The 21400-nt window shown below is 38.0% G+C and overlaps 1 protein-coding gene across 9 annotated transcripts in view; it reads right to left on the reverse strand.

The window, feature by feature from the left end:
* NSD3 (nuclear receptor binding SET domain protein 3) overlaps positions 1-21400 on the reverse strand; it is a 113374-nt gene that overhangs the window by 86953 nt on the left and 5021 nt on the right. The window contains exon 1 of one of the 9 annotated variants that reach the window (XM_034965954.3): positions 19672-21001. The exons of the other annotated variants lie outside the window; for them this stretch is intronic. The gene's annotated coding sequence lies outside the window, so the exon portion shown is untranslated. Of the gene's footprint in view, positions 1-19671; positions 21002-21400 lie in introns of those variants that run through there. 9 annotated transcript variants of the gene reach the window in all.

A 21400-nucleotide genomic window follows, 5' to 3' on the forward strand; every position in this document is an offset into this window, starting at 1 on the left:
TGCACGCCGGTAATCCCAGCTACTTGGGAAGGTGAGGCAGGAGAATTGCTTGAATCTGGGAGGCAGAGGTTGCAGTGAGCCAAGATCACACCACTGCACTCCAGCCTGGGTGACAAAGCAAGACACCATCTCAAAAAAAAAAAAAAAAAAAAAAAAAAAAAAAAAAAAATCCTTACATTGATATCATTATTTAAGCATTTTGGAATTAGAAGTGGTTTTAAGATGACATATAAATTGTCTATTTCTGTTTTCAGACACAGCTACTCTACAAATACATTCCTAGATTAATCTGTAAATCAAACCACAACACTCTATTAATTAAAATCCTTCAATGGTTTCCCATTGCCCAGAAAAAGGCCAAGCACTTAGACTGACAGATCATATAAGGCCCTCCAAGCAAGGTCGCTAACCTACCTCTTCAACCTCAAGTCATTTTTGTACTCTAGTAATATAAAATCACTGGAAATTTCTCTGCACACCATGATTTCACTCCTCTGTGCCTTTACTAATGTTATATCCTATCCATAATATACCCTTTTCCTTTTTTATTTTTTTTGCTTGACCCTTAACCATCTTTTGAGCTCAGAATGTCATTTCCAAGAAGTAGTCACTTAAGCTCTAAGTTAGTCTGAGTAACTTTCCTCTGTGTTCTAAGATATTCTATGCGTGCCTCTCAGAATTAACCATAAACTGATCTGTTTATGTGAGTTTTCTTAAGAGCAGGAAGTAATGTTATTCCCATATATGCTCTTGGAACCTAACTCAAAGGCTCAGAGGAGGGGCTTCAATGAATCTTTTAAACTAAACTACATAAACTTAAAGAAGTTATTTTATATAAATGAAATGCTTCACAGAGCTGCTGTGGGTCTTTGCATGGAGGTAGTAACAGAATATAAAAGCAGTTACAGTCTCCTCAGGTAATATCCTTGGTGAAATGAGACTAACAACTTAGCTCACTTAGATGTCACTGAGATTCTCTTTAGTTCTAGACTTAACTTTCATGAAGGTTTAAAGTTCCAAGAGACTGGAATGAAGTCAAATAAACTTCCAGAGGGAGTGTTAACCCAACCAAAGACCAAAATATATTAAAAAAAGAAACTCATATGTATATATATATTTAAAACCTTATTAATGTAGGTCCGAAATTCAGAATGTAGAAGCTCTCAAAATACAATTGTCATAGTTGTAGTTAACTGAATCAGCATGAAAATCAATCTATTTTCCAAAGCTGTTCTAGTAAACATAATCAATCATACTATAAAACAAAGTATACTTGATAGATGTACATTAGAATTTTTACAGCTAGAAAAAAATGGTGGAATATAATATGATTTTCACAACACAGAGGAAGACGGTGGTCTTCCCTCACCCCAGGATAAACAAGGGATCCAGATGTTTCTTTATATGAACTGTTGCAAGGAATATTTCTCAAGGTTTATGATAAATCCACACTCAATGTGTTTCCATAGTAACAGGAATGGAGTACATGCAGACAGTCTACAGTAATGAACCAGCTATGCTGGTTCTTGAAAACCTGGCATGTTTGGCAATTTATGCAGCAAAAACATTATTTAAAAAAAAATTTTTTAAGATACATAATGTTAAAAAACTAGAGGGTCATTTTGTTTTAAACGCAGTACATAAAGACAAGCTTAAGCATAGATTCTGTGAAGTGTAAAGAGAAAGCTATCAAATATATTCATATACTAATTTCTAACTGAATGATCACTTAATGTTTCAGTGATCCTGTATTTGGATCCTGTCTTTGAAATCAATTTAATATGTACATACACACAAAGCCCCCCTAAAAACATCTTCTGAATGTGACTCACATTTGATCACAGAATATAAAGATCTCCGGGTGACAGCATCAAGGGAGATTCTCGTTTTACAATTTTTCCCCAAATTGACACCAAGAAGTAAATGGGGGGAAAGGAACAGTTAATTTTTTTTTAATATGCTCCATTATTTTCAGTATACGGGTTTGGTAGGGTGAAACCAGAAACTCTATAAAGAAAAAATGCGTAACTATAGAAGATGCTAAAATCCTCTAATGTCAGTTTTTAAAAAAGACTCCATTCTTTCTGGTTCTGTGTTCTACTAATATTTTAATCTAAATATATGATCAGAGTAACCCTTTGACTATAAGTTATAAATTCTGGTATTGCTCATTTAGGTTTTCATAATTAAAAAATTTTTAGTAATACAGTAACAAATGTGTATTGTTTAAAAATAATGGAGGTATGTTTTTAATGCTATTTATTGTGAAACTGCAAGCCCCTCATCCCTTTTTGAAGTAGTACATACATATTTTTAAAGGACCCAAACACATACCTGTAGAAATCAGCAAAACCAAACTGCTATGAAGTATGAACAGAAGCAAAAGTCAATTTCTACCCTAAGGACAGGGCACAAATTACACTAAAAATCAATATTCTTCCTTTGAAAGCCATGAGTCCTTTCTAATCACATTTTAACTTCACCCTCACCCCACACGTACACAAGAAAAAGCAGAGATGTGGGTGTGGACTTCTGGAGGAAACAAAAAGTAAAAACCAACCACCTGGTTCTAAGAACTTGACCACACCCCTATGGTACCAAAAAGGAAATGAACAAAAATGTTTGTCTTTTATTCACTGAAAGCAGCTAGAATCGATAGGATCTAATCTAGCCCTCACTACAGACAAAAGCAATAACCAAATTTGGTACAGTGACTATACAACTCAATGTTAACTTTCAAACAAAACGGATCCTGCTTGAAAATGTTTTGTCAAGGAAATAAAAATGAAATTACAAATGCAAGTGATTGTTCTATTTGTCTTTAGATTATTTTATCCTTTGAGGGAACAAACACCATCTATAAAATAGATCTCACTATTTCATCCACAAACAAAATACAGTGCTTTTAGTGGCATCCAAGTGTTATACAGTTGGCAGTTACAGTTATCCAAAAAGTTTGAACCACGATAGTACAAATGCAAATTATTTCTCACTAAAATGTGGGCATTTCCTCTCAAACAATTTTTTTTTTTTTTTTTTTTGAGACACGGTCTCACTATATCACTGAGGCTGGAGTGCAGTGGTGCAATCACAGCTCATGGCAGCCTCAACTTCCTGGGCTCAGGTGATTCTCCTACCTCAGCCTCCCAAGTAGCTGGGACTATGGGCGTGCACCACCATGCCTGGCTAATTTTTAAAATTTGTTGTAGAGACAGGGTTTTGCCATGTTGCCCAGGCTGGTCTTGAACTCCTGGACTCAAGCAACCCTCCCACTTTGGCTGGGATTACAGCCATGAGCCACTGTGCCAGTCCAAATAATTTCTTAAATTCCCATGGTAATGCATATACTTGAACTTCTCAGATTCAAAGGCCATTATATATTAATTGTATAAGCACTTAACACATTTTTAGTTCTCCTATAGCTTTTTTAATGAAAACGTGAGGATGTCAAAATTATGAGGTTTGAAAAGACTGCTGGTCAAACTCTGAATCATTTAAAGAGGTTTACTACCATTCCGGTTGAGGCTGACTCTTTCAAAGTTTAAGGCTATGACTTAGGGGAAAACATTTTCCTGTACTACTTTTCAGCAGTTATACTAATAAAACATCAATTCTCCAAATGACAAAAAGGGCTTACAGCATTTTAGTATGTAAAACAAATGTTCTGTATTAGTAAACCTTATCTGTATATCTTGACTTAAAGGTACTTTCCGTGGTAGCCTTTTAGAAAGAACTCTAAGCTGCTGACTAATTTCTGGGTTAAACTGGAAAATCTGCTTGCTTAAAAAAAAAAAACAATTTGGGAAAAATACATTCCCTTTATATTTTCATGTAATTTTACTCACTTTCCTCCAAGACGTGAAGCAAATTATGTCATTTTTGTAAAATTACTAACAACATGCATCCAAAACAAAGTAGTCTAGCTCCATCTATATATAATAAACTCAAGATGTATCAACAGAAGTTACCCTTCCAGAACAGGACTTGTTATATGACATTTAGTTATTAAATAACTAAGCAAAAGCATAAGAAGGACCACTCTTTTCAATAAATGAAGGAGAAGTAATTTTTTTTTTGAGACAGAGTCTCACTCTGTCACCCAGGCTGCAGTGCAGCGTCACGATCTTGGCTCACTGCAACCTCCGCCTCCCGAGTAGCTGGGATTACAGGCACGCGCCACCAAGCCCAGCTAATTTTTGTATTATTAGTAGAGACGGGGTTTCACCATGTTGGCCAGGCTGGTCTCAAACTCCTGACTTCAAGTGATCCACCCGCCTTGGCCTCCCAAAGTGCTGGGATTACAGTTGTGAGCCACCACGCCCAGCCTAATTTTGCTATTTTTAGCACAGACAGGGTTTCACCGTGTGGCCAGACTGGTCTCCAACTCCTGGCCTCAAGCAAGCCGCCTGCCTTGGCCTCCCAAAGTGCTAGGCTTATAGGCACTGCTCCTGGCCAGAAATAAATTATGTTTGATACTTGAACAATAAAAACAAAAGACAGAAAGGGGCCGGGCGCGGTGGCTCACACCTGTAATCCCAGCACTTTGGGAGGCCGAGGCGGGCGGATCACGAGGTCAGGAGATCGAGACCATCCTGGCTAACACGGTGAAACCCCGTCTCTACTAAAAATACAAAAAGTTAGCCAGGCGTGGTGGCGTGCGCCTGTAGTCCCAGCTACTCAGGAGGCTGAGGCAGGAGAATGGAGTGAACCTGGGAGGCGGAGCTTGCAGTGAGCCAAGATTGCGCCACTGCACTCCAGCCTGGGCGACAGAGCGAGACTCCGTCTCAAAAAAAAAAAAAAAAAAAGACAGAAAGGGACAAGTGTCCTGGATGACAAAGGAAAATATCCAGGGTTGAGAAGCTGGGGGTGTGACGACGGGGAGAGAGGATGCAGGGGACCTCAGGCATTTTTGGCTTAGGAAACAAGTTCTAACCTGTAGTGGAAGAGAGAGGGGCTCCTTTCCAAAGACCTATTATAAACCAGTACCTAAAGACTTCCATTGAGAACCTTCTTGGCTTCTTAATATCACAGGTTTCAAATGATCTAGATTTTTAGAAGGGCTTTTCTTCATATGTTGCAAAACCAAATTATAAGTATTTAATGAAAGCACACTATAAAATTCCAGGAAATAAAAACAACTTAGATGCCAGAGAATATGGACAGACTGAAAGTTACAGGACATGAAACTAGTTCATCCTTGAATTCCCAGAGCCAACTATAGTGCCTGGCACATTATCAATAAATAAATCAATCCAAAACAGAATAGAGTATTACAGTAAGGGGGGGGGGCACAAGATTGGATTAACAATTTAAAAAGCTTAATATATGCTAATACCATTAAGCAGTATTACTGAACTATCACAGGCTGTTTTTTAATGGCATGGATTTTGAACTGAGCGTACAGATTTGCTTTTTCCTTCCTAAGAAAGACCTCATAAATGTAACGTCACTCAGAGGAAAACAGAAAAAAATTTTGCCCCAATTATTTTTAAACTTTTTAAAAAGTTTAGTATGTAATTTTTAAATTTTAGCAAGTAATCTTTTCATTGGAAAATTAAAATTAGATATTTTATTAAGTGCTCAAAATACGAGTGTAAGTACATCATCCAAAAGAGTCACGACTTGTCAAGAATTTTTTTCCAAGAAACTTTAAACATTTACATAACCACATTAAATATGCTCTACCATGAATCTAATAATAATTCTACAAGCATATATAAACAATTGACAACATATTGTGATTCATATTTTCCTAAACAGTGGGGATATTATGACACGAAGCTCTGTCTTTTGTATCAGTATACAAAACCTACATTCACTATGAACAGCGTAAGAGAAACTGTCACAACATCATCACTGTAGAACATAACACATGATGAGAATCTGAAACTCTAAAAAAAGACTTCCTTTTTTGTATCATTTATAGACTAATACAAAACCTGTGCTCAACATAAAATCAATTTCTTTTGGAATGTCACGAGATATTTAGGTGTCTTTGAGTAACTTCAGTGCTCATGTGCGCTGATAACTGAAGTTCAGATTTATCTTTAGTTTCCAAAGTAAAGTGTGGTAGTGCCTTCAGTCATGGAAAGAAAAACAAAACAAAACTACTTCCGTGTTAACGAAGGTACTGCGTACTTCTACATCTTGCTCACTGCTGTATCCCCATCCCCTAGTATGTGAGGGAAGAAAGCTGCTAAATGAACATAGGAATGGCAGCAAACACAATGCTGCAATGGAGAGATTATCCTATACTATTCAGGTGGACCCAACATAATCACAAGGATCCTAAACATCCTTTTGGTGGGAAGGATCAGAGTCAGAGAGAGATTTGAAGACTGCTGACTTTGAAAATGGAGGAAGAGGGCCGGGCATGGTGGCTTATGCCTGTAATCCCAGCACTTTGGGAGGCAGAGGCGGGGGCTCACTTGAGGTCAGGACTTTGAGAGCAGCCTGGCCAACATGGTGAGACTCTGTCTACTAAAAATACAAAAACTAGCTGGGCATGGCGGTACGTGCCTGTAGTCCCAGCTACTCTGGAGGCTGAGGCAGGAGAATCACTTGAACCTGAGAGGCAGAGGTTGCCATGAGCTGAGATTGCACCTGCACTCTAGCCTGGGTAACAGAGTGAGACTCCGTCTCAAAAAAAAAAAAAAAAAAAAAAAAAAAGGGAAGAAAACAGCTAGATAAATCAAGGTAACAGTTTCTCTCCTAGAGCCTCCAGAAGGAACGCACCTCTGCCGCTGACAGCTTGATTTTAGTCCCATGTCAGACATCAAGAAATGTAAAAGAATAAATCTGTGTCGTTTTAAGCCATTAAGTTTGTTGTAATTTGTTACAGCAGCAACAAGGGTTTTTCTGAAAGCCTTTCCACTCACTTGGTTGTCTTCAGTTTCAGGAGCATCCCTATAAACAGAAGGAGGGGAATCCTTAGATTCATTAACCTAAGATTTGGGGTACCCAAAATAGAAATATCACTTAAAAAAGAAGTCTCAGGCTAGGCGTGGTGGCTCATGCCTGTAATCCCAGCACTTTGCGAGTCCAAGGTGGGTGGATCACTTGAGGTCAGGAGTTCGAGGTCAGCCTGGCCAACCTGGTGAAACCCCGTGTCTACTAAAAATACAAAAAAAAATTAGCCAGGCATGGTGGTGCGCATCTGTAGTCCCAGCTACTCAGGGGGCTGAGGTGGGACGATCGCTTGAACCTGGGAGGTGGAGGTTGCAGTGAGCCAAGATCGTGCCACTGCACTCCAGCCTGGGTGACAGAGCAAGAGTCCGTCTTAAACAACAACAACAACAACAACAACAACAACAACAACAGAAGTCTTGCCCCATTACAACATAAATAGTTTTATCTATAGATACAGGCATGATGATGTGACCTAAAATTTGTCCCTGGACAACCAGGAAAAGCCATTAGATTTTAATTGCTGGTAGGGTGTTACTGTCATCTCTCACATAAGCAGAAGAAATGGAAAGAATTTCTCTCATTTCATTGGCACAGCTGCCACAGCTTTCTATACTCTGGAGTTTACTCTCATTCTAGGGGTAGACCTGATACAAATGACAAAATGGCAGTCAAGCCACTACTATGCATGACATAATAAAATGCTATGGGTCCTTTTACTACTAAAACACCTATTTAAGATTTTCCATTTCTGACAACCAAAATCTCTGGGCCACATTGAATTTTGTGGCTGATTTTCATAAAAATATATAGGGAGAAAGAAAACTTGTAGTAATAAAGACAGCACTATAGTAAGAATCATTTTTTAAAGTCTTGTTAATTTAAACATATAATAGTCACAGTTTTAAGAAAAGCCCCTGATAGCCATCACAAAGAATTATATTAATCCAACAATTTTTCTAAAGAATAATCACTGGTGGAAATTTATTTTGTAAAGATAAATAATGTGCAAGTTTCCTAAATAAACAGACTTTCATTCACATTTTAAAACACTACTCAAGAACAGGCATTTGAGTAAATCCCATAACCTCTGTTTTCCCAAATAAATGAGACTGACTAGTCAAAAACTGACCATGGAAATATTTTCTCATGTTTGTTTCCCTTTTCCAGCTCCATGAGGTAGATAGAATTTATTTAGTATATATTGTATGTCTGGACAAAAGTTTTGTTTTTAATTGAGTTCCCAGAGAAACATTTCTATACAAAATTAAACTAACCAGCTTGAATCACCCACACCAACACTGCCAAGATAAGCAAAAGCTGAGTCTCACCTTGCCTATTCCCAGACTCCAAGTGCCATGTTATATATATTTCTCCTTGTAGAGTCTTATTTTTGTTTTTGTCTGTGATGTGGTTCACTACTGAACACCAACTATGTACCAGACCCTGTTCTAGATCTTGGGAAATCCAAAGAAATAAGATTCTAGTCTCATGGAGCTAAAATAAACATGGAAATTTCAGATAGTGATATGCTACTATAAAACAGGGTAATACAATACAGGGACGGGGGGCTGGATTCTTTTCTTTGAAGACGGAGTCTCGCTCTGTCACCCAAGCTGGAGTACACTAGCACGATCTCAGCTCACTGCAACCTCTGCCTCCCAGGTTCAAGCGATTCTCCTGCCTCAGCCACCAGAGTAGCTGCAATTACAGGTGCCCGCCATCATGCCTGGCTAATTTTTGTATTTTTAGTAGAGACGGGGTTTCCGCATGTTGGCCAGGCTGGTCTCGAACTCCTGACCTCAAGTGCTGGCATTACAGGCGTGAGCCACCGCACCCGGCTTAGATTCTTATTAAAAAAACTAATGAAACCAAAACCAGGAATCAGTCATATAGAGAGGCTGGAAAAAGACAAGGAAAAAGATGATCATCAGGTAATCTCTTTTATTTCCTTTGAAGTTCACTCTGTTTCAGAGGCTTCTGAGTTATGGCTATAGTAAAAAGATTTAAATTACGGTTTACTCAAGTATTCCATGTAGTATAAAGTTTAAATCTTAAATGTTATGTAAACATAACTGGTCCAAAATATACTGAAATGGAACTCTCGGGAGGCTGAGGCATGAGAATCATTTGAACCTGGGAGGCGAAGGTTGCAGTGGGCCAAGATCGCACCTCTGCACGCCAGTCTGGGTGATAGTGTGAGACTCTGTCTCAAAAAAAAAAAAAAAAAAAAGCTGAAATGAAGGCAATGCATTCTGTATTTAAATCATTTTGTTGGTCGGCAATCTATAGTCTGCTAGTAATTGCACTGATTAAAAGACTTTTAAAATATTCCAGCTTTCAAACAACTATTACTGATAAGTTATAGTTATCTTTCTTTCCCATGAAGAATTTATTTACCATCTAACGTAGCAAACACACTGGAAAAATGAGATTTTAAACATCTAGCCCACAAAAACACACAAATATAGTAATCACAAGGCAAAGAATGTACAATTATGTTCACATCTACTTAATTCTTTTTTTTTTTTTTTTTTTTTTTTTTGAGATAGAGTCTCTCTCGTCGCCAGGCTGGAGTGCAATGGTATGATCTCAGCTCACTGCAACCTCTGCCTCCTGGGTTCAAGCAATTCTCTGCCTCAGCCTTGTGAGTAGCTGGGACTACAGGTGCCCGCCACCACACCTGGCTAATTTTTGAATTTTTAGTAGAGACGGGGTTTCACCATGTTGGCCAGGATGGTCTTGATCTCTTGACCTCATGATCTGCCCACCTCAGCCTCCCAAAGTGCTGGGATTACAGGTGTGAGCCAACGTGCCCAGCCTATATCTACTTAATTCTTTCCCTTCACTAAGAATAGCTAATTCTGGGCTAACCACATGTAGCTATTTAAATTTAAACAAGTTAAAATTAATTACATTAAAAATTTAGTTCCTCAGTTACAATGGCCATATTTCAAGCATTCAACATCAACATGTGGCTAAGGTTACCATATTGGTCAGTGCAGATACAGAATATTTCTGTCATCATAGAAAATTCTATTAGACAGTGCTGATCTACATTATTTTTCAAATTTTACCTTAACAAAAACATCCTTTAAAAGCTTATATTAAATAAGAATTATAAATTTTTAAAGAAATCTGTTAATATTACTGTGATGCTAGAAAGAAGTCACATAAGAGGAAGTTCAGCAAATAGATCTCTATGCCAGAGTAAGACAAACTCATATACCTAGGGACAAGCAAAATGTCCACAGAGTAGAAGGATGTACTCTAACATTGGTCTTAGAGTCATGAGACTTGAATTTTAGTTCTGCTTCTACCCCTAACTTAGCTGCATAAATTCCGAGGACAGACAGTATCTTTGGGTTTTCATTTAACATCATAAGAAAGGTTGGATCAGGTGATCCACATATATAAAATGACCACGAAAAATGGGAAAATGAGCTGTGATTCCTCCTATTATCAATACATAAGTGTAGGGCTTGAGTTTTCATTCTGAAAAGAATATATATATATATATATGTGGTTAAAATACTAACTTTTGGCCAGGTGTGGTGGCTCATGCCTATAATCCCAGCACTTTGGGAGGCCGAGGCAGGGAGATCACTTGAGGTCAGCAGTTCAAGACAAGCCTGGCCAACATAGTGAAACCTTGTCTCTACCAAAAATACAAAAATTAGTTGGGTGTGGTGGTGCATGCCTGTGGTCCCAGCTACTAGGGAGGCTGAGGCAGGAGAATCACTTGAACCCGGGAGGTGGAGGTTGCGGTGAGCTGAGATTGTGCCACTGCACTCCAGCCTGGGTGACAGAGTGAGACTCTGTCTCAAAAAAATAAATAAATAAAAAACTAACTTTAAATCTCATCTATCACCTTAACATTATTTAAGATGACCATTATTTGTAATATCAAACAATTATATGAAATTCACAACCAATACACTTAGCTACATAGATAGGATTTTAGGGAGTAAAATCAGCATGGCCACCATGATTCTCTTTACAAAATCCTAGTAAGGAATCAAGGTGTGTTAGACAAGTTGTATGTTTTCTCTTAACTTTTTTTAAACTTTTCTGAGTTTAAACTACTAATAAAGCAAAATATCTTTTTTTTTTTTGAGACAGAGTTTTGCTCTTGTTGCCCAGGTTGGAGTGCCCTGGCATGATCTCGGCTCACTGCAACCTCCGCCTCCAGGGTTCAAGTGATTCTCCTGCCTCAGCTTCCCAAGTAGCTGGGATTACAGGCATGCACCATCACACCCAGCTAAAGGGGGTTACACCATGTTAGTCAGGCCAGTCTCGAACTCCTGACCTCAGGTGATCCACTCGCCTTGGCCTCCCAAAGTGTTGGGATTACAGGTGTGAGCCACTGCACCAGGCAGCAAATTATCTGTAAAGAATAACTGTGCTACTCCATAATCTGTTTAACTTTAGCGTTGTCACCTCAAATATTTTCTGAAATGTGTTCACTTTAAATTTTCCACTAAAAATTTAGAGAAAGATGTTTAGAGAAGGATGATGATTAACGACATTAAAATATCCTGAATTAGGAAGTAACCTGCGTGAAGTAGAACTTAGTTAGCAAAATACAAAAAAGAAAACAACAACAACAAAAAAGTATTTCATTTAACCATAAATCCTGTCACTAAATTCAATCATACAGTTTTCACTTGACTATGATTCCATTAAGTTATACAACATTTTAGGTGGCTTTGTAGTTCATATTTTTTTTCCTGACTAAACCACATTACTATTGAACTGCCTTTTACCAATACAAAACTTACTAGTAAAACACCCTGTTTCCCTTATCTATCTAGTTTAACCTCAACTGTCTTCGCTTTGTTGCTGACCACACCCGGCAACAACAGACATGGTATTACCACTTGAAGGAAATTACATTATTTTCCAATCCTTTACAGCAAGGGTAGTTGCTCACAATGAAAATTACTACAAACAACTTTCATCAGTCATCTTGTTCCATTCACTATGAAATCTAGTAAACTAACAAGTTCATCCACATATTTTCTTACCTATTTCCTGGACAAACTTTTAAATTATGGTAAAATGGTTTGAGATTGGTTCTTAAAATTTTGCAAGCATTCAAATTTACTTTCTTTTAACTTGTATCCTCCATTCCCCAAAAAAAGGCAAAAGAGAATGTATGCCAAAGATGATATGTAGTTTTTAAGGCACTAAGCAATTTATTATATCTAAATAATAATTTACTAAGTTTATCTTTTCTATAAAGACCAGTTTGGGTTTTGTTTTTTTTTTGTTTATCGCTTTAGTATTTTTAGGTTCAACATGTAGTATTTTAGTATTCAACATGTAGTTTTCAAAATAAGCAATAAAAGTTAGAAAATTCAGAATTTCATACTATATATCCAAATTTCACATCACCTATTTGTTTAATCAGAACACCAAGCTTTAGTGAAGCTTTAGCCATCATGAGTTGTAATAAAACAGTGGAAGTAGAATTGGACTGGAAAGTTAACTTCATGTTCAAACTTGAACCAGCATGAATTCTCTTAACAATTAAGAAAAACTCATATAACCTAGGCAAAGATTCTCTTCAGGTATTAGTTGATGTTCAACTTTTAACTTCTATGAAAGTGAGTTTAGCCAATTGAGTTCAGTTCTTCTTCCATTAAACATGTGACTAAAGACTAGTTCATTTTGTGTACACTATTTTTCTTCTATTAAAAAAGTTATTCATTATCAACTATGTGTCTGGTACAGTTCTACGCACACTCTAGTACTTCTAATTTGAATCCCTGTAACTCCAAGAATAATTTTCATTTGCACTTTTAGAGATAAGAACACTGATCTTCAGTGGTAAAGTGAAGTGGGGATAGGAACTCAGATTTCCTTGACTCTTGCCCTATACTTCACTGCCCTCCCAGTTTTGTTTTTTGTTTTGAGACAGAGTCTCGCTCTGTTGCCCAGGCTGGAGTGCAGTGGCACGATCTCAGCTCACTGCAACCTCTGCCTTCTGGGTTCAAGCGACTCTCCTGCCTCAGTCTCCTGAGTAGCTGGGACTACAGGCGTGCACCACAACACTGGCTAATTTTTGTATTTTTAGTAGAGATGGGGTTTCACCATGTTGACCAGGCTGGTCTCAAACTCCTGACCTCAAGTGATCCACCCACCTCGGCCTCCCAAAGTGCTGGGATTACAGGTGTGAGCCACCATGCCCAGCCAGCCCACCCAGTTTTTAAAAAATGTTTTGTTAAACGGCTTAAGCGAACATAACAAAAGAACAACTTTCGGGGGGAAGGTCAATTAGAACAAAGCAAACCTCTCTTAAAAGAAAACCATATTTTCTATAAGGTGATAAGTTTGCTACAGTTAACTGTATAGGTAAAACATACTTTCCACAGATGTTTTCTAAAATAAAGTGTTTCTAAATCAAATTTGAATTTTTAAAAAAAATTTTAAACCATACACAATACTCTCTCAATAAAGACATTCTGACTGTCCAGGAGAATAATTTTTTTCTTTTTTTGAGACAGAGTCTCGCTCTGTCGCCCAGGCTCAGGAGAATAATTTTATAATTCAAAAAAATATACCTCATATTTTGTTTAATCAGCTTAAGCTTAATATGTCAGGTTTTCTTAAAATGGGACGTAGGAGCATCATCTTCTCATGAAGGACTTTCTAAAATCTCTCTCAAATGCATATAAAGTATATATCACACAAGCTGTTGTGTTCCTGTATACTGTACTACTTTAAATGTTACGAATAAATGCTGTTTTTAAAACAAAACTTTATAATATTGCTGGGTTTAAACTGGTTCAAACCTTTCTGGAAATGTTTTAAAATTGATTGTGGTGATGGTTATACAACCCCGTCAACATACTAAAAGCCACTGCATTGTATACTTTAAATGGATAAATTTTATGGTATGTGAATTATATCTCAATAAAACTATTATTTTAAAAAATCTTTCAAGAGAACAGTTTGGAAATATGTATCAAAAGCTTTCAAAATGTTTATATCTTTTAAGTAATTCTACTTCTAGGAATTTATTGTAATGAAATAATCAGCCATATAATTTTTTTTAATGTATAAGGATGTCCATCAACTTACAATATCCCAAAATTGCAAACTGCCTAAAAGACCTTCAACACGGAATGGTAAACAGATAATAGCACACCTGTACACTGAAATTCTATATTGATTTTTTAAATCACAAACATTTATTTCATAATATATGAAATAATAAAACATGTTACAAAATAATATGGATGCACAATTCCAACTATGTAAAAAAAAAACATATGAAAAAATATTGGAAGGATATAGAACAAAATATTAATAGTAGTTACTTCTAACTAGTAGAATTTTAGATAATTTTAATTTTCTTTATACCTTCTGGTTTTCAATTTCTCTGTATAAACAATCCTTACATAAATGTTATTTTAAAACTAGTCACTTTGGAAAAGTTCAAGTTTTCCATTAAAAAATAAAAACCAACAGGTGGTAATGACATAGAAACCATGAGGTGAATAAAAGCATATTAACTCTACTGCATACACAAAGCCAAATTACCTAATTTATCTTTTTAAAAATATCAAATTATGATTACTTCCACATCTAGGAAAACTCAACATACACGTTCAAGATTTAAAATCGCTATCGCCCATGCAGGGGGAAAATTAGCAAGAAATATATTTAACCTTCAGTGGGAGCAAAAAAGAATAACATGCTATTGCACTACAGAAAAGAATTCAAGGATACAATAAAACAAAGCAAGAAGTTTCTCACCACAATCTAATATGAAATACTATATTCTGATGCATTTGAATCTTGCAGAGATCATACAAAAGGAGACCACTTAGAGTGACAAAATTATAATAACCAAATAAAGGCTTTAATTTATAAAAATGCCTTTCTCAAAGTTCACATGGCAGAGTTGCATGCAAATAGACCGTATTCAGCAGGTACTCAGTGGGAAAAAAGCATTCAAATTTTTCTGCTATCCTAATCCTCAAAAATCAACACTTAACCTTTCCAAATACCTAAGAAAATATTCTTGAAGGCCAGGAAAGCATAATGCAGTTTCTCCAGCTTCAAAAGAAATTTGGTTCTCTTGCCCAAATTACAGAAAAGTTAAAACTCAAGAAGTACCAAGGATGAAGGGTCAAACATAGATTGTCATCACTGATTACTTCTCAGGTTAATACTTTTTGAATGGTTCCAATACTGCAAAAGCAGGAGTGTCAAACTCATTTTTGTTAATTAAGATAGTTAAGCTAAGAAATTAACAATATAGACAAATCGGCATTTTCTAAGTAAGTCATTTTAGAGTTTGCATGTTAATTTAAAACCTAATCACTGAATCTTACCAAAAAGTGCAACAGAGATGAACTCTAAACAAACAACATTTTGTATAAAATGGCACTTTCTTACAGGATTCAGTATTATTTTTTGTTATTCATCGGTAAGGTACTAAGATTTCAAATCACTAAACACTGACAATAAATGTTAGAAAGCTACCTTAAAAACATTGTTCAGAGACCCCTTCTGGCAATAACAATTAAAAACTGGTTATTCAGTTTTTATATTCGTTGAACTCGCATGCTTATGAATTCTTCAGGTTCTTTTTTTTTTTTTTTTTTTTTTTTTGAGACACAGTTTCGCTCTTTCGCCCAGGCTGGAGTGTGAAGTGACGTAATCTCGGCTCATTGCAACCTCCGCCTCCCGGGTTCAAGCGATTCTCCTGGCTCAGCCTCCTGAGTAGCTAGTATTATAGGCGCCTGCCACCACGCCTGGCTAATTTTTGTAGTTTTAGTAGAGACGGGGTTTCGCCATGTTGGCCAGGCTGGTCTCCAACTCCTCCCCTCAGGTGATCCGCCCGCCTCGGCCTCCCAAAGTGCTGGGATTACAGGCATGAGCCACTGCGCCCGGCCGCAGGTTCTTACTATTATTAAAAAAAAAAAAACAAAACCACCAGCCAGGCGCGGTGGTTCACGCCTGGCCAATATGGCGAAACCCCGTCTCTACTAAAACTACAAAAATTAGCCGGGTGTAGTGATGGGCACCTGTAGTCCCAGCTACTCGGAAGGCTGACGCTGGCGAATCGCTTGAACCCGGGACGCGGAGGTTGCAGTGAGCCGAGATTGCGCCACTGGACCTCCAGCCTGGGCAACAGAGCGAGACTCCTCTCAAAAAAAAAAAAAAAAAAAAAAAGAAAAGAAAAAAAGAAAAAAGAAAAACCAAGGACATCAATACATTTTTGTCCCTAAAGTCCAACTACCACCAAAGCAATACCAGCTAAACCAATGAGGTTGTCTCTGCAGCTTTTCTTAAAGGACTTATTACCTGGGTGATAGTTACCCGATGTTCACTTCTTTTTTTTTTTTTTTTGAGATGGAGAGTCTTGCTTTGTCGCTCAGGCTGGAGTGCAGTGGCTCAATCTTGGCTCTCTACAACCTACGCCTCCCTTGTTCAAGTGATTCTCCTGCCTCAGCCTCCCGAGTAGCTGGGATTACAGGCGTGTGCCACCACGCCTAATTTTTGTATTTTCACTTCCTAATTATTTGTTTATACTGTACATTCAAGTTTTATATGCTTTTTTTATATTTCACATTTCATAACGTAAAAGGCTTTAAAATGCCTATTTCTTAAAGTTTTTGTTTGTTTTTTACATATAGCTTTCTTAAGCCTCCACAGCTAAGAGAAATTAGATAACATAAGATTCAATAGACACAATATTGTCTTGGCTATGGCCCAAATGCCACTAGGCGTATCTCCATATGATCTTCTTAATCTCAAATCAATTTGATAAACTAATTTTTTTAACCTATGAAATCCCAATAAGCTACCCATTCTTAAATTTAAAATGCCTCCCTATAAGGATCACTTGAGGCCAAGTGTTCAAGGCCAGCCAGGCAACAAAGTGAGACTCCATCTCTACAAAAAATTTTTAAAAAATAGCTAGGGGGACCAGCACAGCGGCTCATGCCTATAATCCCAACACTTTGGGAGGACGAGGTGGGAGGATTGGTTGAGCCCAGGAGCTCAAGACCAGCCTGGGCAACTTGGCAAAACTCTGTCTCTACAAAAAAAAAAAAAAAAAAAAAAAAGCAAAACTAGCCGGGTGTGGTGGCACACGCCTGTAGTCGCAGCTACTCGGGAGGCTGAGGTGGGAGGATCACCTGAGCCTGGGAAGTTGAGGCTGCAGTGAGCCATGACTGTGCCACTGCACTCCAGCCTAGGTGGTAGAGGAAGACCCTGTCTCAAAAAAAAAAAAATTAGTTGGGCAGGGTGGCACATGTGTGTAGTCATAGCTACTCCAGAGGATGAGGCTAAGAGAACTGCTTGATCCAAGGAGTTCAAGACTGCAATGATCTAGGATCATGCCACTACACTCCAGCCTGGGCAAGAGAGCAAGACCCGGTCTCTAAAAATAAAAAAATAAAAATAAATCTATATATCTTAGGAAATATGTATATAACTTACACCAAAATAAGAAAAAGCACATCTATGTAGAAAAATACTTGTTACTTAATATTTAATTATCTATTAGAATGTGGGTAATATAAGCTATGAAGAAAAATCAGGACACACACAGTCTGAATTTGTTTTAAGTAATCATACAGAGCCTGGTGCAGTGGCACCTGCCTGTAGTCCCAGCTACTAGAGAAGCTGAGACATGAAGACTGCTTGAGCCCAAGAGTTTGAGTCCAGCAGAGGCAACAGAGCCAGACCCTGTCTCACAAAAAAAGAGAAAAGATTAATTATACGGAAATCTGAAAATTTTATTCTCCGTAACATGACAGTCTATTTGGCCTGAAGGGGTCTCTGAAATCTTAATTTTCCCATCTTAAGACTGAGTTAAATAATTCTTGCCTGGGCGCAGTGGCTCACGCCTCTAATCCCAGGACTTTGGGAGGCCGAGGTGGATGGATCACGAGGTCAGGAGATCGAGACCATCCTAGCTAACACGGTGAAAACCCATCTCTACTAAAAATACAAAAAATTAGCCGGGCGTGCTGGGGGGCGCCTGTAGTCCCAGCTACTCGGGAGGCTGAGGCAGGAGAATGGCGCGAACCCGGGAGGCGGAGCTTGCAGTGAGCCGAGATCGCGCCCCTGCACTCCAGCCTGGGCAACAGAGGGAGACCCTGTCTCGAAAAAAAAATTAAAAAAAAAAAAATAATAATTCTTGTGCTTTCTAACTTCACATTTTAAAAAAGCCAAGTTATTCAGTGGGAATTCTACCAAACACCTCAGAAGATGCCACATAAATGTAAGGTATTATTCATGTTTTATCTTTCCATGCTACACATGGCTAAAACTGAAACAGTATGAATATTAACAATTTTCATTTTCCTAGTCACTTTCTCTAAGTAGCCCTAAATGTAGATGGAAAAAAGAACCTAGTAATTAAATATTAGAAGGGGGAAAAAGTTATCACTGTAGATCAGTTAATGACGATAAAGATCCACATCTAAAAAAACAAGCTAAGAATACTTTTTCTTTTTTTTTTTTTTTTTTTTTTTTTTGAGACGGAGTCTCGCTCTGTCGCCCAGGCTGGAGTGCAGTGGCGCGATCTCGGCTCACTGCAAGCTCCGCCTCCCGGGTTCACGCCATTCTCCTGCCTCAGCCTCCCGAGTAGCTGGGACTACAGGCGCCCGCTACCACGCCCGGCTAATTTTTTGTATTTTTAGTAGAGACGGGGTTTCACCGTGTTAGCCAGGAAAGAATACTTTTTCAAAGAGCTTTTTCAAATTCAAAATCTTATCAAAAAAGTTGTGCTTTAGGAGTAACAACACATCCATGTGGTAAAAACTGAACATTCTCTAAGTCCACAAAATTTAAAATATACCTTTACCTTCTTTTCATCCTACACAGTGCAGGTACAACATACTACAGAAGTGTTTAAAGTCTTTATTACATATTTACTAACAGCAACAGTAAAAATGAAAACAAAACTGTAAGCTTTTTAAAAAAAGGTTAGATAATGTTAGTATAAGCAATTTCTTAAATTTGTCCTTGTTAATATAACAATATAAGTATAATTATTTATAACTTATAAATATAATTTATAAAAAGATTGGCCTGCAGAAATAAAGTTCACCATTCATTTAAAAACTCAAATGCTGGACATGTTTATTAACAAATAAATGAATCATCTTAGTTGCTTTTTCAAAAAATAATAGACTGCTTTTAAAAAAAAGTAAAACTAAAAACAGAATTGCATTGAAAAACAGATTTTATGGACAGATGCCAAGTTCTAAGCATTTTTAAAGCTTTAACAATTTTAATTTCTAAAGTGTCTACAACAGACAAGACTATCTTTTTGTTTTAAAAGATCCCAATGAATAAGTAACCCATTTTCTTCTTGATAGAAAAAAAAAATTAAATAAACAAAGTAAGCAACAGTCCATGCTAAGATTTTTAACTTGTTTTCAAACAGGGATTTTTAGCTCACTTTAAAATTTTTACCAATGTCTCTATTTTTTTTCCAGGTCCTTTTCTAAGACCATGATGGACCTCTAATTTTTTTCGTTTCATCGCTATCTTATTTTATTGATAATTTTATTCAAACAAGAAAAAGTCCACTAAAATCCACTTCATACAAAAACACACACCTCAAGATAACTTGGACACAATTCATTTTTGCATGCAAAAATATTTTATGCATATATGTTCACAACATGGTGAATAAAATATGAAAAAATACAAGATCTCTTGCCTCACTGCAGCTTACTCCCCTTTAACTCTTTCTACTAAATATACTTAACCTTAAGTTTGCCCCCTCACCTTGAGTTTTCATAGGCAGCTCTAATTCTTTCTTTCTTTTTTTTTTTTTTGAGACGAAGTTTTGCTTTTATTGCCCAGGCTGGAGTGCAATGGCGCGACCTCAGCTCACTGCAACCTCTGCCTCCTGGGTTCAAGCGATTCTCCTGCTTCAGCCTCAAGAGTAGCTGGGATTACAGGCGCACACCACCGGGCCCGGCTAATTTTTTGCATTTTTAGTAGAGATGGGGTTTCACCATGTTGGCCAGGTTGGTCTTGAACTCCTGACCTCAGGTGATCCACCCGCCTTGGCCCCGCAAAGTGCTGGGGTTACAGGCGTGAGCCACTGCGCCCGGCCAGGCAGCTCCAATACTTTAAGGAAGTAATAGGTTGTGCTGTAAAGAACCAAGTAACGGGTTTGTCAAAAAAGCCCCGGACTTCACTTCCATAGGCCTCAGTTTTCTCTCTTCTAAAATAAAGTAGTTGTACTATCTCTCTTCCATTTAACAGGCTATTAGGAACTTAATTCAGGACCAACTATTATTTACTTATAATAGCAAAACCTGCTAACAAACTAAATGTTAATCGATGTTTTAAACAATGAAATACTTATAAGACTCTTTAAAAAAATAAAGCTGTGGATCCATATGTACTAATTTTTATTGTTTTTGTTCTTTGTTTTGTTTTGTTTTTCAGACGGAGTCTCGCTTTGCCTACCAGGCTGGAGCGCAGTGGTACAATCTCAGCTCAGTGCAACCTCCGCCTCCTGGGTTCAAGCGATTGGCCTGTCTCAGCCTCCGGAGTAGCCGGGATTACAGGCACGCACCACCATGCCCGGCTAATTTTTGTATTTTTAGTAGAGACGGGGGTTTCACCATGCTGGCCAGACTGGTCTCAAACTCCTGACCTCAAGTGATCCTTCTGCCTCAGCCTCCCAAAGTGCGGGAATTACAGACGTGAGCCACCATGCCTGGCCTTGTTTTGTTTTTGAGACGGAATCTCGCTCTGTCATTCAGGCTAGAGTGCGGTGGCGCAATCTCAGCTTACTGCGGCTTTCCCCCTCGGGGTTCAGGCAATTCTCCCATCTCAGCCTTCCGAGTAGCTGCGATTACGGGTGCCGCCACCACACCTGGCTAATTTTTGTATTTTTAGTAGAGATGGGTGTTTCGTCATGTTGGCCAGACTGGTCTCAAACGCCTGACCTCAAGCAATCCGCCCGCCTCAGCCTCCCTCCCAAAGCGCTGGGATTACAGGCGTGAGCCACTGCGCCCAGCCGTGGATTCATAGGTACTAATTTAAAAAGATGTCCCAGATAGGCTGTTAAAACGAAAAAGTGGCCAGGTGCGGTGGCTCACGCTTGTAATCCCAGCACTTTGGGAAACCTCGTCTCTACTAAAAATACAAAAATTAGCCGGCATGGTGGTGCATGCCTGTAATCCCAGCTACTCGGGAGACTGAGGCAGAAGAACCGCTTGAACCGGGAGGTGAAGGTTGCAGTGAGCCACGGTCGCGCCACCGCACTCCAGCCTGGGCAACAACAGCAAAACTGTCTCAAAAAACAAACAAAAAAACAAAAAAGCAAAATGCAGATAGTATGATCCATTTGAAAATATTTTAAGAGAAATATACACATACATGCATAGAAGTTTTCCAGAGGGACATACAAGAAACTTCAAGTGGTTATCAGTGGAGAAGAATGCTAACTTTATTTTTTTAACTTCTTAGCCTTCTATAATATGTGAATATGTGAATA

The sequence above is a fragment of the Pan paniscus genome, chromosome 7 (assembly GCF_029289425.2).
Source record: "Pan paniscus chromosome 7, NHGRI_mPanPan1-v2.0_pri, whole genome shotgun sequence".
Taxonomy (NCBI): Eukaryota; Metazoa; Chordata; class Mammalia; order Primates; family Hominidae; genus Pan; species Pan paniscus.